This window comes from Pezoporus wallicus, unplaced genomic scaffold, assembly GCF_028554395.1.
Source record: "Pezoporus wallicus isolate ANWC-B61680 ecotype Strahan unplaced genomic scaffold, APGP_CSIRO_Pwel_v1 contig_5352, whole genome shotgun sequence".
NCBI classification, from domain to species: Eukaryota; Metazoa; Chordata; class Aves; order Psittaciformes; family Psittacidae; genus Pezoporus; species Pezoporus wallicus.
Window position 1 is genome coordinate 180,011 of NW_026639660.1, and position 14,307 is coordinate 194,317.

The following is a 14,307-nucleotide window of genomic DNA, read 5'->3' on the forward strand; positions in this document are numbered from 1 at the left end:
TAAGAAAAAGCACTTTTTTAAAACAACCCCTATTCAGAAAAGCATATGAGAACAGGTTTAATTTAATGTCTCTGTAGACCACATGGGAGTTCTCCCTGCATAGTAAAGGTGTTTGTATTTTGGGCCTTTTTGGGTTAAGTCCATTAGTTATGGTCTCATTCATCCTTCACCAAACACTCTCCTTGATCTCAAATGCTGATAAAGTACTACCTCCAGACAAATATTTGGTTCCAAGATGGGTGAACCCCAAAGTCCTCCAGGAGATTTTCACACAGACTATGGGCACTCTGTAAAGCTGAGACTACCTTTTCTTCTCTCACCTTTGCTCTGGGCTCCTTTGTCCCAGAGGGCTGCAGCTGTTCTGGCAGGCTCAGGATGGAGGTGGTCCCTGCTGCTCGTGCTCCAGTGATGGTTTTCCACAAGAAGAAGAAGGCCACAGGTTTATTGCCAAGGAATGCCTCTTGTTCCTTGCAATATCCTATTAAAATGGTATACATTCTGCATGCAGGGCATTGCCAAATTATTGAAACAGACTCATACCATTAGTTTTCAAAAGCATATTCTTAATTCATAATTTAATATTACCTGAATTATAATGCCTTGGAACCCTAATTAGGAAAAGAGTCCAAATGTTTAATTTCTTAAAACATGGGTATACTTATCTCTGGGATTGGTCTGTACTGTTTTAAATAACGTGACCAGCTGAGAAATGTGAATTCAGAGTTTTAACCTTGCTCACTCGAAGAAAGTGTGTTTGTAGTTAGGATTTGAGTGTGGGACTGAGTTCATCAAATGCCACTCTACCAGTGCAGGGTATTGGTAGGCTGATAATTCCTCTTACCTGGTAAACATGAAGATGTTTAGTAAAATAATATGTATTTTTATATAAACGTCTTTCACATGGAGCATCACAGGATATTAATGGGAGTGAATAGAATGGAATAAACTCCAATTTCACAGGGTGAGTTGCAGCCGCAACGGCAGAGTGCTTGGTATAGCAGCCATCAGCTCTCAAACCTTGAGGTGAAACTACAATGTAACTAAAAAGGAGCAAAGAGTTTGTTCTTTCCTCCTTCTTCAACTGTATTATTATAGAGCATTTCCCTCCAGTCTGCTATACAAAATGCCAAGATCCACCTTCTGTGAGGTTTTTCTTACTTATGTATGTGCCGCAGTAGGAAACAAAAATTTATGCCCTACATTGTCATGTCTGCATTAACTACTCATAAAATAAGTTTGACTTATGTTGTTAGGCTATTTTTTACTGAAGACCTTGTGTAGCAAAGACACAAAATGCAGTATATTTTGGGCTGAAATTTAGGACCAAACTATCTCTTAACTGCAGATCTAATCAAGAAATTGGCTTTTGCTTTTGCTTAAGACCTAATACTATATGAGACTTAATGGTCATGGCAGCAGAAACTAATATTTCTGTTTATCTTCCAAAAGCACCTTTTCTTTTGCTGTCCTTCAGAAAAATAGGAATTGCCCTTACATGGTTCCACCTGGGATCAGGCTACTTTAGGTTTTGGGGAATTTATAAGATCTGCCGGACAGCATTCATCCTGATAAAAGTTTCAGCCTAACGTCTAACAGTTTCCTGAGCTAAAGATGATATACGGTACTGAAACAATTCAGATATTGTTACATTTATTTCTGAAGCTAATATAATTCTGATTGTCCCTCCTTAAGTCTAAGTACACGCGGTTCTTCAGATTGCCTATGCAATTGCTTCGTAAGTTTGTAAAAGTGTTTGCTATTCCTGTGATTTAAAGGGTCAGCTATTGCTTGGGGCTCAGATGTAGTTTTGACATAGCCTCCAGGTGTACTGGCAAAGGTCAAGGATTACACAGACTTTGTTTCATCACATGCATAGAATGATGTATTTTTTTGTTAACAAGATAAAGATCCCAAGATAGTTCATTTTCTGGAGCAGTGTAAAAGCCTTCACGACCTTTTGAAATTAAGTGTAATTGACCTCCAGTATTTATTGAACTGCACAAAAATCTTCTAAATACCCCAAAGTGCTTTGTGAAATACTCCTGCCTTCTGGCACTATGTGAAATATTGAGCACTCGAAAGTAGTTTGGTTATGCATTAAAAAATATCTTTACAGAATGGGGAACGTAAGAATGTGTATTTCTGTGGATTCTGTGAGATATAATGAACTCTCAGAGAGTGCTAATGCCAGGCTGCAAACTTCATTTTGATAGCAGGGTCAGTCCTTTCCTTCCTCCCCTCTGTTTGCCTCTGGTGTGGACTGTAATTTGAAGGCATGGCAGTACAGGGCTGCCTGAAAGAAGGCTGTGAGGTTTAGAATCATTTCCTTGTATGTACTATGCTAAGCAAGATGAAGTGAGTGGTGTCTTCTACATCAGTGCATTACATGGCTGAGCCCTCAGAGATGTCTGACCCTCAAAATGTTGACACCTCTGTTTGTGATGCAGGGAAAAGGTGTAGGAGGTTGAATTTGGGTTATTTTTCTTCTCAAATGCACACAGTTATTCAAGAATTAGCAATTTGTATTAAAGTCCAGTATTCCTAGGCAGTTCGGAGTGGTCTATGAAAGTAAAAGGAGATTTTTTGTTCTTTTAAAGTACCCTGACACGAAGAGCCACAGACCACCAGTGGACCCTTGTTAAGTTGCTGTTGTCATGACTTTGTCAAGCTGTATTCCTGATCCAAGTAGGTTGTAACACTTTTTCTGTATGTTTTCTTGAACATATCTTGAGAACACATTCACTCTCTGCCAGCCTTTTGTGAAAAAGCCACCATATTGCATGCTGCCAGAGGCCATAAAACCAGTGACTGCCCTGCTCAGCTATGCTGCTGGTTTATGGGCACTCCTTGAAGCATTTTTATGTGGCTTCTCTGAACAAGAGTGGGTCACTGCTTAAGAGCCCCCAGCAAGAGGAAAGTAGGCAGCATGTTACATGCTAACACAAAATATTTTTGGGTAGCACGGAAGAGATGCGCACCCGGGCAGCATCAGTGCATTTCTCCATGTGAAGTTCTTCACTGCTGCACTGTGCTTGTGATACTCTTCAAAGGCTTTGTGTGGTATGCAAAAAGAGCACATGTACTACATGAGTAGCTGGAAGTTATGCCTGGTCAATTCTTGAGGGGGTTTTCTTTGTATGTGTCACCGGAGTTGCCTCTCATGGAATGAGATCTCTATCTTAAATGTATGAGATCTCTTATCTTAAATGTATGAGATCTCTATCTTAAATGTTTATGGAAACCTTCAAATGGGTTTGAGCTTCAATAATAACATTTTAAGATGCCCCCATCAGAAAAGGCACTACAGACCTTCTCTCCTTTTCTGTATTTTTTTCATATGATTTGTTTTCATATGAATAATTTTTTTGTGTGTTTTTTTTTTTTTTTTTAAACTTTAAGTAACTCTGGTATTCGAAACACTTTCAGTTTAGATCACACCAAGTTCTTGGTGATACTGTCCTGCAATGGAAATGTGTTTCTTTAAATACCTTTCAACAGTACCCTTTATAATTGTCTCCATAATTTTTTCCAGTTTCTAAGATTTGACTAACAAGTTGGGAGTAAGACTGTTAGTGGCCTCACACCCTTCTTGTAGGCTGGAATAATATTGAGGACTTTCCAGTCAGCAGGGACCTCTCCGGACTCCCAAGGCCTTTGGTAGACGATTGAGACGGGTCCTGCATAACATCCACTCACTCCTTCAGTACTCTGGGATGAATCCCCTCAGGCCCCATGGACTTAGAACGTTCAGCTGCTACAGCTGATTCCTTACAATTTCAGTGTCCACAAATGCAAAGTTTCTGCTCCCACACTTGTGGTCCTCTGACACAGGGGACAGGACAGCCCAGAATCTGCGTCAACTTTCCAAATGTGTATACCTCGAATTGCAGTGGAATATTCTAACTAGACTCTTGCTAGAAAGCAAAATCTTCATATATATATGTGTGTGTGTGTGTGTATGTGTGTGTATATCTATGTACCCGTGTATGAAATATCTTAACAACTTCTGTGGGGAATCTGATTTTTATGTATAAAAAGATCATGCAAAGACTCACGCGGTGTTATAGAACCCCCTCACCCTTCTATCTATTTGATAGAATTCAATTATAGAATTTTAACTTGTAATCTGAAGATGAAAGACAATCATTTTTTTTCACAGCTAGCCCAGTGCCCTATCTTATGAAAAGTTTAAAAATTTGTTATTTTCAGATAAAGAGATTCCCTTCTGTGAGTAATAAACTAGAAAAGTAGACTAGAGGCTATACTTCATCTACACTAATATTAGTGGCTAATACAGAAGATGATGGATAGTAATGAAAATATCTGCTTTGAGTTGTTTCTAAAATTGAACCAGATAAAAACCTCTTCATCAATTCCCAGTTGTTACTCTTTTCTAAGAAAGAAAATTTAGAATTGCAGCATGGCTACAGCCCTGGACTCTGTGCTGAGCATCATTTAATAAAAACTAGGTATATTGATGTAGTGTATTATCATTAGCTAAAGCCACTGCATAAAGAAGAGCTAAGGGCTACTACAGACTTGGCACGTGGAATCTATCTTTAATGAGATTTGTTTTCCTGTTTGAATTGGTAGCAAAATATGAAATAGACTCTGAAAACTGTCTTTTAACAGTGTTTTTTCCTTGTATATGTCAAAATGTCTCATTTTACTCAATTTGATTCGTTTGGTTACTGTAAGTCATATTTGCTTTGTCCTTACCTGCCATATGATTCTCAAAGTCACCTGTCTTCAGTATTTCTTTGCTTTGATGTTTTGCAATGCTGCTAGCTGTTATGGCTGCTTTGTCTGTGGAGGAGATTTATGACTAAGTTGAGTAGAGACAGGTCCTAGGGAAAATTGTCTACACTCTGAACCAAAGTTAGAAAAGCTCATTCCCTTTTAAAGGTGTATATTGTAATTAATTTCCATTTTAATAGATCCAGTATAAGGCAGAGACAGTATCTCTTTTAAACCTTCTGTATAATAATCTTAATATGGGCCATTGCTTTTCTGAATTCCCTGGCAGATATTCAGGTTGACAAATGCCTTGAAAGACTTATTGTTTATTTTAATTACTGACATGCCAGTTTTTTTCCATGATTGAGAAAATCAGTGGTTGCTTAACTGACCAACATGGACAGGTTTCATCCTCATAAATTAACATGGATAAACCGTAAATGTCATAAACCAGAAATGCCATTTGCTCAATTTCCACAGGTGTTTTTTCTTGGACAGTCAAGCAGTCTGTCTAATAGCACAGAAATACCCTTTGAGATATGAGCCGCCCTGCCCTTTGAGGGCTTTTTGATTTGCACATAGTAACCTTTCTCCACAGATCTCTCTGCTCAGGAGAGCTATCAGGATAACCTTTTCTTCCTTGCAAAGAGTGAGTTTGATGTCTGTTTATCTGGCAAAGATCTGCTTTTCCCTGCACAGGTAGTGTTAGCCGGAGAGGCTGGGTGAAGCATAGAACATTCCAGTGTAGCAGGCAAAGCCTGAGGTTAGGAGGTGGGCCACAAGAACCGAATTCAGATGACATGTATAGTAATTCTGATTCTCCTATGTGACCTTAAGTAAATTGTTTCTTCTTTTGCACTTTAATTTTCTCTGAGCTTTGGGCAGACTTTCTTGTTCAGAAGCACTTAGCCCCACAGGCCCAGTCTTATTCATGCTCTCATCCTTTAGGCAAAGCCTCTACATGGGCCTTGGGAAGCTCATTGGGTAAGCTAATCTGCAGCTTCTGAGCTGTTTCTGTCAAGCCAGGGCAGCTCTATCTGGTTAAACACTGTATGCCTGCAGGGTTTCAGGTTTGATCCAAACCCCTGTGGGTCTCTTTTCACTAATTCCACTGAGCTTTGGATCAGGAATGTAGTACTTCACAGTATGTTTTCAGTATGGAAAGCATGAACTCATTCCTGGTGTTTCAGTATGGTTTTAAGCTTCTGATTAATTCTTATTTACAGTTTTTGCATTCTAATGATTTATAAATTTGTGAAATGAAAGTGGAATTATGTAGGTTTCCTGGGGAATGTAATCCTAGACACACCTGGTCTAATTAGAGGTTTAATTTCTCTCCTGAGTTAAAGTCTAAATCCCTTTAACTCTCTGGAGAGACAGAGAATAAAAATGGTTGTGAAGTACTGAGCAGAGCCAATTACAGAAAGAAAAGGGTATTGTTGGATGGCCATAAAATCTGTAAAGCACTACCACAGATACAGAATAAGATGGCTCAGAGGTTCTCTATCAACCTATCTCCATAGCAGGCATGTTAGAGCAAGAGAAGCAATTTTGAAGCATGCAGTTTTACAGACTTGGCTGTAGATTAATATCTTTTGCAGGTGAATGGTTTTGTTTTCTTGTTACTGCAGGGTTGTGCCAGTTTCATCTCCCTCTGAGTGATCCTACAACAATTTTTTTGACTGTGGTTACTGTGATAATGGTCCCACAGGGTTTAGGAACCTCCCTTTACAGCTCAAGGCCTATTGTATGGAGAGATGGTAGGGACAAGGCCAAGTGCAAGCTGGAATTTATATGCTTGAGATTGGATTTAGGATAAATTCAGACCCTTGAATCCTAAATTATGACCCAAAGAGCTTTGTATAGAAACCCTGGAGGTTTCTAATTTACACAGGGGCATTTTTTCTTGACTGAAGTTCTCCAAGTGTCTGCACTGTCCCTCTGTACATGTTAGGGATTATCCTTGTCTTGACAAGTGAAGCAGCTCAGGTATTAAGTGATGTCTGAAACCTCTGAAGGCACAGAAATGAAAGTGGTCTGCCTCTGGCTCATGGGCTGCTTGATTCTGCAAGTGCTTATGGAGTTGGTCTGTGGTCAGACACCCTTTACAAAATACAGTTTCATGTGACTGATTTCTTTCTAATCACACTTAGGAAAGGGGTAATGTTGCTGTCTAGCATGGTATGCTAGCTTTAAAGTTCTGTCCCAAGAGTGTGTGTTTGTGGCTAGGATATATAGCTGGGAGGAGGCAGACTTAGGTTCTGGTCTTTATTTTCTGGTTTCATTATATTCAGTGCTGAATCCAAAATATCAACTTGGTTTGTCTGAAACATGTCAGCTTAAATGAAAGAGCCCACTCAGCTAGAAGAATTAAAAAGGAAGTTAATAATGATTAAAGTGCAGTTGAAAAAACAGTTTTGTTCTGTGCTCAGCAAGAGTAAGCTGTAAGAAACAGCAAGCTGTAAGAAACAGCATAGTCAATCTTTGTCGTATATTTTGGATAAGGCCCTCAGCAAATAGTCCTTGCTAGTTTTTTGAATCTTTCTCTTACAGCATCAAAATGCATCAACAAGTTGAACTCAAAATACCGGAACAGGATTCAGAGGAGTAGTAAAGAGAATGAAGGGAAGGTAACTCATGAAGTCAGTTCTAAATTAACTTCTTTCCCCAGGTCGGAATTAACTTCTGTCCCCAGACAATACACTTTGATCAGCTTATGATCTGTGTTTGGGTAAAATTTTTCATGAGAAATTTATACTTAGAATGAAGGGAGAGAGAAATGTAAATATCTGCAGGTGCTGCTGTGCTGTCTTCAGTGCTCGGCTTTTGCAGGCAGTGTCCATCTTCTTAGGTGATCATGATAGATCTCTTCAGTACGTCTTTGTTAAAAAGAAAGACAGATGATAATTTTTCTTCTACAGGTTCTTTTGCTTCTGGTTTGTATTTATTTAATTCTGAAGAACACTTATGCTCTCATTGTTAAGTGCTCAAATTATGAGGGGAGGATAGCAAAGCCTGCATAGAAGGAGCTGTATGCACATGCAGCCAACCCTACAAATGAATTTTCTACCGAGTGTTAACAAAAACCTCATTAGTTATTCCTGGCATTTTGGTGTGATGAGTATCCTCAAAAGGATTGAAAATTAGACCTTGTCTTTTGGAAGATGTAGGAAAGTGCTAAATGTTGACAGTACTTGTCAAATAGTGAAGAATAACAAAACATCAGGTAAACAACTTTTTGTTGTTTTATCTCCATCATTGCACTCTTGTGCTCACTTGCTGCTTTTCTTTCTGAGAATTTTCATATTGATGACTTGGGCTTGCCACTAATTTGGTTCTTTTGATGATTTGGCTTTTCTAGTTTGGCCTTTCTAGTGCTGAATTTAGCATATATACCTAATGCTCAAAAATAAAACCTTACTGCCCAACTTTCTCTCGCTCCAGTTTTAGAATGACTTTATTTATTTATTTTTAAGTGAAGCAAAGCACTACGTGCCAGCATCCAAGGGTTTGGCAGTGGGCAAGTACATAAATCAGTGATTACTTTTGTTTTCTCCCTGTGAAGCTATTTAGACCTGCTGTTTGCACAGGCACAGCAGAGGTTTAGATTAGCAGTAAATTTTTAAAGTGGCCTGTCTGTACTCTCCCAAACTCCAGTGACCTTCTCTGTTGGCCACCATCTGAATTAGGCATAGGCAGGCTGGAGGGTAAAAAATCATCATTATCATCTACCTCCCCAAATATCCTGTGATGCAGGTACACAGCCACTACCACACAAATACTGCCTCTCAGACTACCCAGTGCTGGCATTTCCAGATACTTCAAAGGTCTCCACTTGAGAGATTGTGATGTTTTCATGCTTAAAGACTTTTCCCTGGTTGGTTTTTTTCCCACTTGATGATTGTTTTTATTGTTGTTCACTGTTTCCCCCTCCCCTTGGGTATTATTCCTGTTTCAGAAAACTGCCCTTCAGTCAAGGTTAATCATAGTGAATGATCATCTGCTGAGTTTTAAAATCTGCACATGAAATAAGTGTTTGAAAATTTTCCTCTCTTCTAGTACTCTAGTAGTGTTGACTTACAGGCAATTTCTTCTATTATCTCTTACTTTATAGATCAGCATCAACTTACAGCTGGAAGTAGGGTAAACAAATTCTGCTTTGGTCAATGGAGTAGCAACCAACATTTGGTCTATATCAGTTTGCCCTGAACATATATATATATATATTGCATAAACTGAAAAGATGCCTCTCCAGCACTTACAAATTGGTTTGACCCACTTCTGTCAACCAGGACGAGTTGCAGATGTGAGGTTTCCAATGATTCAGGGTAAGGGCTGGAGATGTAAATACAGCCGGGTGGGTCCTGTCGTGCGTAACATCCAGAGACGATCGCTAGATGGCAACGTTACATAGCTGAAAGGCTGATCTCGCCTTCCTATTGCAAGCTTTGTATTTATTTGTTATAATCAGCCGGTGAAATGGTCTTTTTCACTCAGGTTATTTAGCCAGGGTGGAAGATTTCCATGAGCCTGCAGGATAAAGAAGATAACACTGTAAATTACACAGCCACCTGAGAAATTAAATAACTATTTAGAGAGCTCTTGTTAATCATTCTCGGGTAGTCTAAAGGTAGGCCATTCTGCCCCAGTGAAGAACTGCTATACTTAATGTTCCTTAGAGTAATGGCTCAAATTTTGGATAAAGATCCCTTACCAAAGAGAAAAAGAAAGAAGTACCATTACCACTTTATTTTTTTTTTTAATTGATGAAGATATGCGTTTGAAGTTGATATGCTGTTGACAGCCCTAAGCTTAGTTTGAGATAGTGACCTTGTGCACAGATGCAGTTTTGCCTGCTCTGTGGTTGATGCATGATTTTTCACATGACTTTGTTTTTTAGAGAGAAGTGCTGTCTAGGTTCTGTACAAGTAAACAAACATGAACAGCATGCACTTCTGACTGATACTCAAACTCTGATAATGCGATATTATATTGTATGCACTGGGAAGAGTAAATGCTACCTTATAGCACAGGCCTTGTGCTGAAAGCAGGCAATATGGATTCCCTGAAAGGTGTGGGATGGAGGAATGAGAGACCAGGTGTGCACTGAGCTTTCTTTGTCACGGAGTTCTGGGTGCTTTTGGTCAGAGGTTCTGGTGAACATCACAGGTTATACCAAAAGGGAACTTGCTGGGGCCAAAAGTCTGTCCCTGGGGTTTATTCAGCTCTTGCTAAGGCAGTTAATCTAGAAATGAGGACTTAGAATCTCTTTGGAGTGCATAAATATACTCTTAGAGGTGTAGATTTCAGAAACTACTAGTGAAATCAGGGGATATTATTTTTTAATTATAACGGATCAAAATGAGAGCGATCATTTGTGGGTTAAAGAAATATATTCCTTTAAGTACAGTATGAATGTTGAAAGCTAACCAGAATAGAAAAACTCACCTATGGATGAAGAAAAACAATTTTCTGTTGATCCAGTAGCAGATGAACATTGTAAAATAATGATTCAGAAACTTCCATGAGGACAGAGGCTCCAGAGACATGAAGCTGTTTGTTCAGATTCACCATTTGCATTTCTCTTGCAAATTGGAAATTGCAGGCTTATCAGTTTATATACAGTCATTACATCCTGGTATCAAAAGCCAGTATAGGAAGTTTCTGATAAGGTATTCCCACTGAACACAGTGAGGAATTAACACTCTTGAAATTAATTTCTGATCCTGATATATATTTCTCTGATAGTTCTGATCACTCCATGTTCAAGGAAGATAACCTCAGACCAGGACAGGTGTTAGCACAGCCGCAGGTCTCTGGAGATGTAAGGCGCAAGAATACGACTATTCTTGTTTAACCAGCAGAACGAAGGCTGGGAGACTGAGTGCTTAGGGGTGATGATGACAAGGGGAGAAGCGGAGGGAAAAGCTGAAGAACCATGCCAGTGAAAGGGCAAGTACACTAGGCATACATTCTAGCTGGAAAGAATGTTTTGCCATCAGAACAGGAAGGTCTAAAAGAACTTTTGATAGGCACAGTGCAGGCAAAAGAAACCTAACTGGTGCTTTTCTTGAACGTATTATATGGTTTGATTGACTGTGGGAGGACTGATCTCTTCAGCAATTTTCATTCCTTGAACACACACACACACACACACACACACACACACACACGCACGCCCCTGAAGTGTTTGATGCTCCAGTGAATAATCATGCAACAATAGACTATTCTGTGGCTCTAAACCACTGCTTTGGGAAGGGTTGTGTGCTAGATAGCTCAGAAAGGTGTGCTTGAGATGCCCACTCTTTTCTGGATTACTGTGGGAATATTTACTAGTAGCAGTAGTCTGAGGCTTGATATGGGGATTTCAAAATATGAACTGAACCTCTACTGAGGTGGACACTAAGATGAAAAGGGCGATATTTGAAATCTCCATTCCCTTTCATGCAATGGAATGTAGAACGCCAAGACATTGTATCTTCCTCAGATCTTCAGGTATGTCTCTCCACGTGTTTTCTCTTCCCATCTGTACACTTGAAAAGGTAATGTCTGGTCTTGTCCACTTCGCAGCCTGTATAACACAAGATGATAATACCAAGCAGCATTACCTTTGCAATGCTCTGATCCTGAACCCACAGTAAGGAAAAATTCCACAGTGATCATCTAGCTGATCTATCCTTCCTTGTCCCATTAGGGAGAAGAGTGGAAGAAGAAAGGGAGACATGTTGATATGTCCACATATTCTTAATGTAACTAATGTAGGAAGTGAATATTCCAGGCATGTTGACACATGACTTCAGTTTCTTTTGTCTTTTCATGGGAATACGTGCAAAGGACGCAATTTTGCAACGACAATCCACAAGGAGGAGCTCCGCTCCTGCCAGAGAAGGCTCTAGCGCTGTCCTGTTTTTCACTGCTGCGTCCGCCGAGGGTAGCCTTGTCTTGAAGCATAATTAGTTCTGAAGGAGAATTATATCAGCCTAGTCTTCGGGGAGTGGTAGCATGTAAACACTTATTAAAATGTTATTTTGGGGTCATAATTCTGTCATAAGTCAAACTTGACAGTGCAGATAGAAGAAGGGGTTATCTCTCCACAGGGACCGTTTGCTTTTCCTTCTGAAGATTTACATCAAATGGTGCATTTCCTCTCAGTCTGAACATATCTTTGTATGAGGATAGAGAACATTTCCCTGTTTTGAGTAAGAAAGTGCATAGCCTTTTACACTGGGAAGGATGTAGACAGTGAAGATCCTAGTAAGCACGTTTTTCCTTCAGAAAGAAAAGTAATGGGCATTAATTGACACAGATGTTAGGTCTGTTTTTTTTTTTTTTGTTTTTGTTTTTTTTTTTTTTCTCTTTTTTACCCTCCTTAAAAACTGCTGCTCAGCTGCTTTTAAGTTAAGGTATTAGAAGGGACAGAAGAAACGTCTTTTCAGGTCTGTGATCTCCCATAGGCTTGGTGTGTGATGGGATGGATTGCTTTATCTCAGCGTCTTGGTTTCCTTTTGGTAGATGAAGGACCACAGCTCCTGCTTTCTGTTGTGAAGATGACCCCTTTCTGTGAGAAGGCCTCTTACAGACTGGCTCACATGGAGGGACATGGTTATCCCAGGATGCATTCACCTTTTTTGGATTTTCTAGTTCAGGAGTGACTCCATTTAAATTATAGCCACGAACCGACAAGTGAAGGCAGATTGGTGATGGCTTTCAGGCTACTTCAATAGTTGCAGACGTGTTCCTAGTGAAGGGGATTCTGTGTCGTGCTGTCCTCTTAAGTGTTGCAGAGCATGTGCTCCTTTGGCAGTATTGAATTTGAAGTTGGCAGATTACAGATCTAACTTCTGTCTTCCCCTCTCCAGTTAATCTGTTCCTGTGACATGATTGGCAAAATTTCCCTAGACATCACCAGGACTAGGATTCAGTATTTGGAGCCTGTTAAAATTTAATTTTTTTTTTTTTTTTTTTAGAATAAATTGCATTTGAAACATGAGTAGGAATTAAAATGCAACCTTCTAAAATCACCTATGATTGCCTTTGCCAGCTGAATGCACAAATACACTTCAAAAGCAGGAAACCAACAAGTTCTTAAAGTCTTACTTTTATCTTGCTCTTGCACATTGCTCAGTCAAACGCCCCAAGGTAGTTGACTGCACTTAGAAACGTAATTCTCACCTCACAGAACTTTTATTCTGGGGCAGCCCTAGTACTCACAATTTGGATCTTGTTATGTAGTTTTTACAACAGTGAACCTGCCCTGGCAACTGTGGTGATTCTCCTGCTTAGGAGGGAGGGCTGAACTGGCTCCAGGAAACCATGATGTTCAGAGGACCTGCTGATACCTGTGTTGTCATTCCTGGACACAGATCTCTACATCTGAGGGAAGGATACACAATTGTTCTTCATTGTTAAGTGCCTAACACTTTCATTTGTACCTACTGAAAACATTGTTCTGTTCCTCAGTGCTCTTTAGCAGTGAAATTGATATCATCTGATTGTCCCAGCATGAACTGGATTTCTGTGATTGATTAAATGCAAAGGCAAATTTGAGGCATTAAATTATTGCTTAAGTGTTTTTTTGCAAGTGGACCATGGAAAGTAGTACTGATTACTGTTGCACAGTAAGCCATAGGGGTCTTTGTCCTTTACCTCTATAGAGGCTTAAATGTGTTGTGGCATTTTGTTTTCTCTGTGGCTCTGTAATAAAAAGGCAATAAGTTGTGGTCATGGGAAAGGAGCAGCATATTGGTAGGTGTCAAGAGATTTGTGTTGTGCTTTGGCTGTTTTAGCCAGACTCCCTGCTTGTGTTGAGGTAAGCATCTTGGCCTCTGCTCTCCATCTAGAAAACTAAGGTAATGTGACTGCAGTTGCCTGGGGACATCACGAAGCTCAATGTTAAAAGCTGATAATGACCAGCAGCAAGTGAGCCTCTGGAGAGAGATTATAGCAAACAGTTTTTTAAACTCAGTAGGAAAAAAAAAAAATCCCTTTAATGTTCTTCAAGACAGGTAGGTGTTGTGGAACTGGTGCCTGAGGTTTAGGAGACTTTTGAGTGTCTAAGAAATACAGGGCTGGGTTTGAAGGCTCTCCTTCTTTGCACATCTAAAAGTGAAGAGTGCTTGGAAGCCCAGGAGGTAGAGAGAGCACAGGCACTTCTGTAAGGCCTTGAGAGGAAGAAGACGACTGATTATTGGATCAAGATTTTACAGTACAGTAATGGCTGACCTGGGGTTTCTTTGAGTAAGATTCTAGTCTGCTGTACATTTCTATTGAATGTAGGGGAAGTACTTTACATTCCTGTTTCTTCTTAGCTTAGCCTTGCTCACTTAAAAAGTCTACTTCTCTCTGAAATTCTTGCCCTGCTGGAACAGGTCTCCAAACCTGCACCCCTTGCAACTTTTCCTGCCACAGACTACCAGTGTTAGTATTTGTTAAGTGCCTCTTGGATCCTCATTCTAGCAATGCTGTATCAAACCAGAGACTGTTTCTGTGTAGAGGCTAAGGGAATGGCTTACATCCATAAGTGAAGCATTTAAAATTGAGATTAAACGTTGGATTAGTGATTCAAGGATC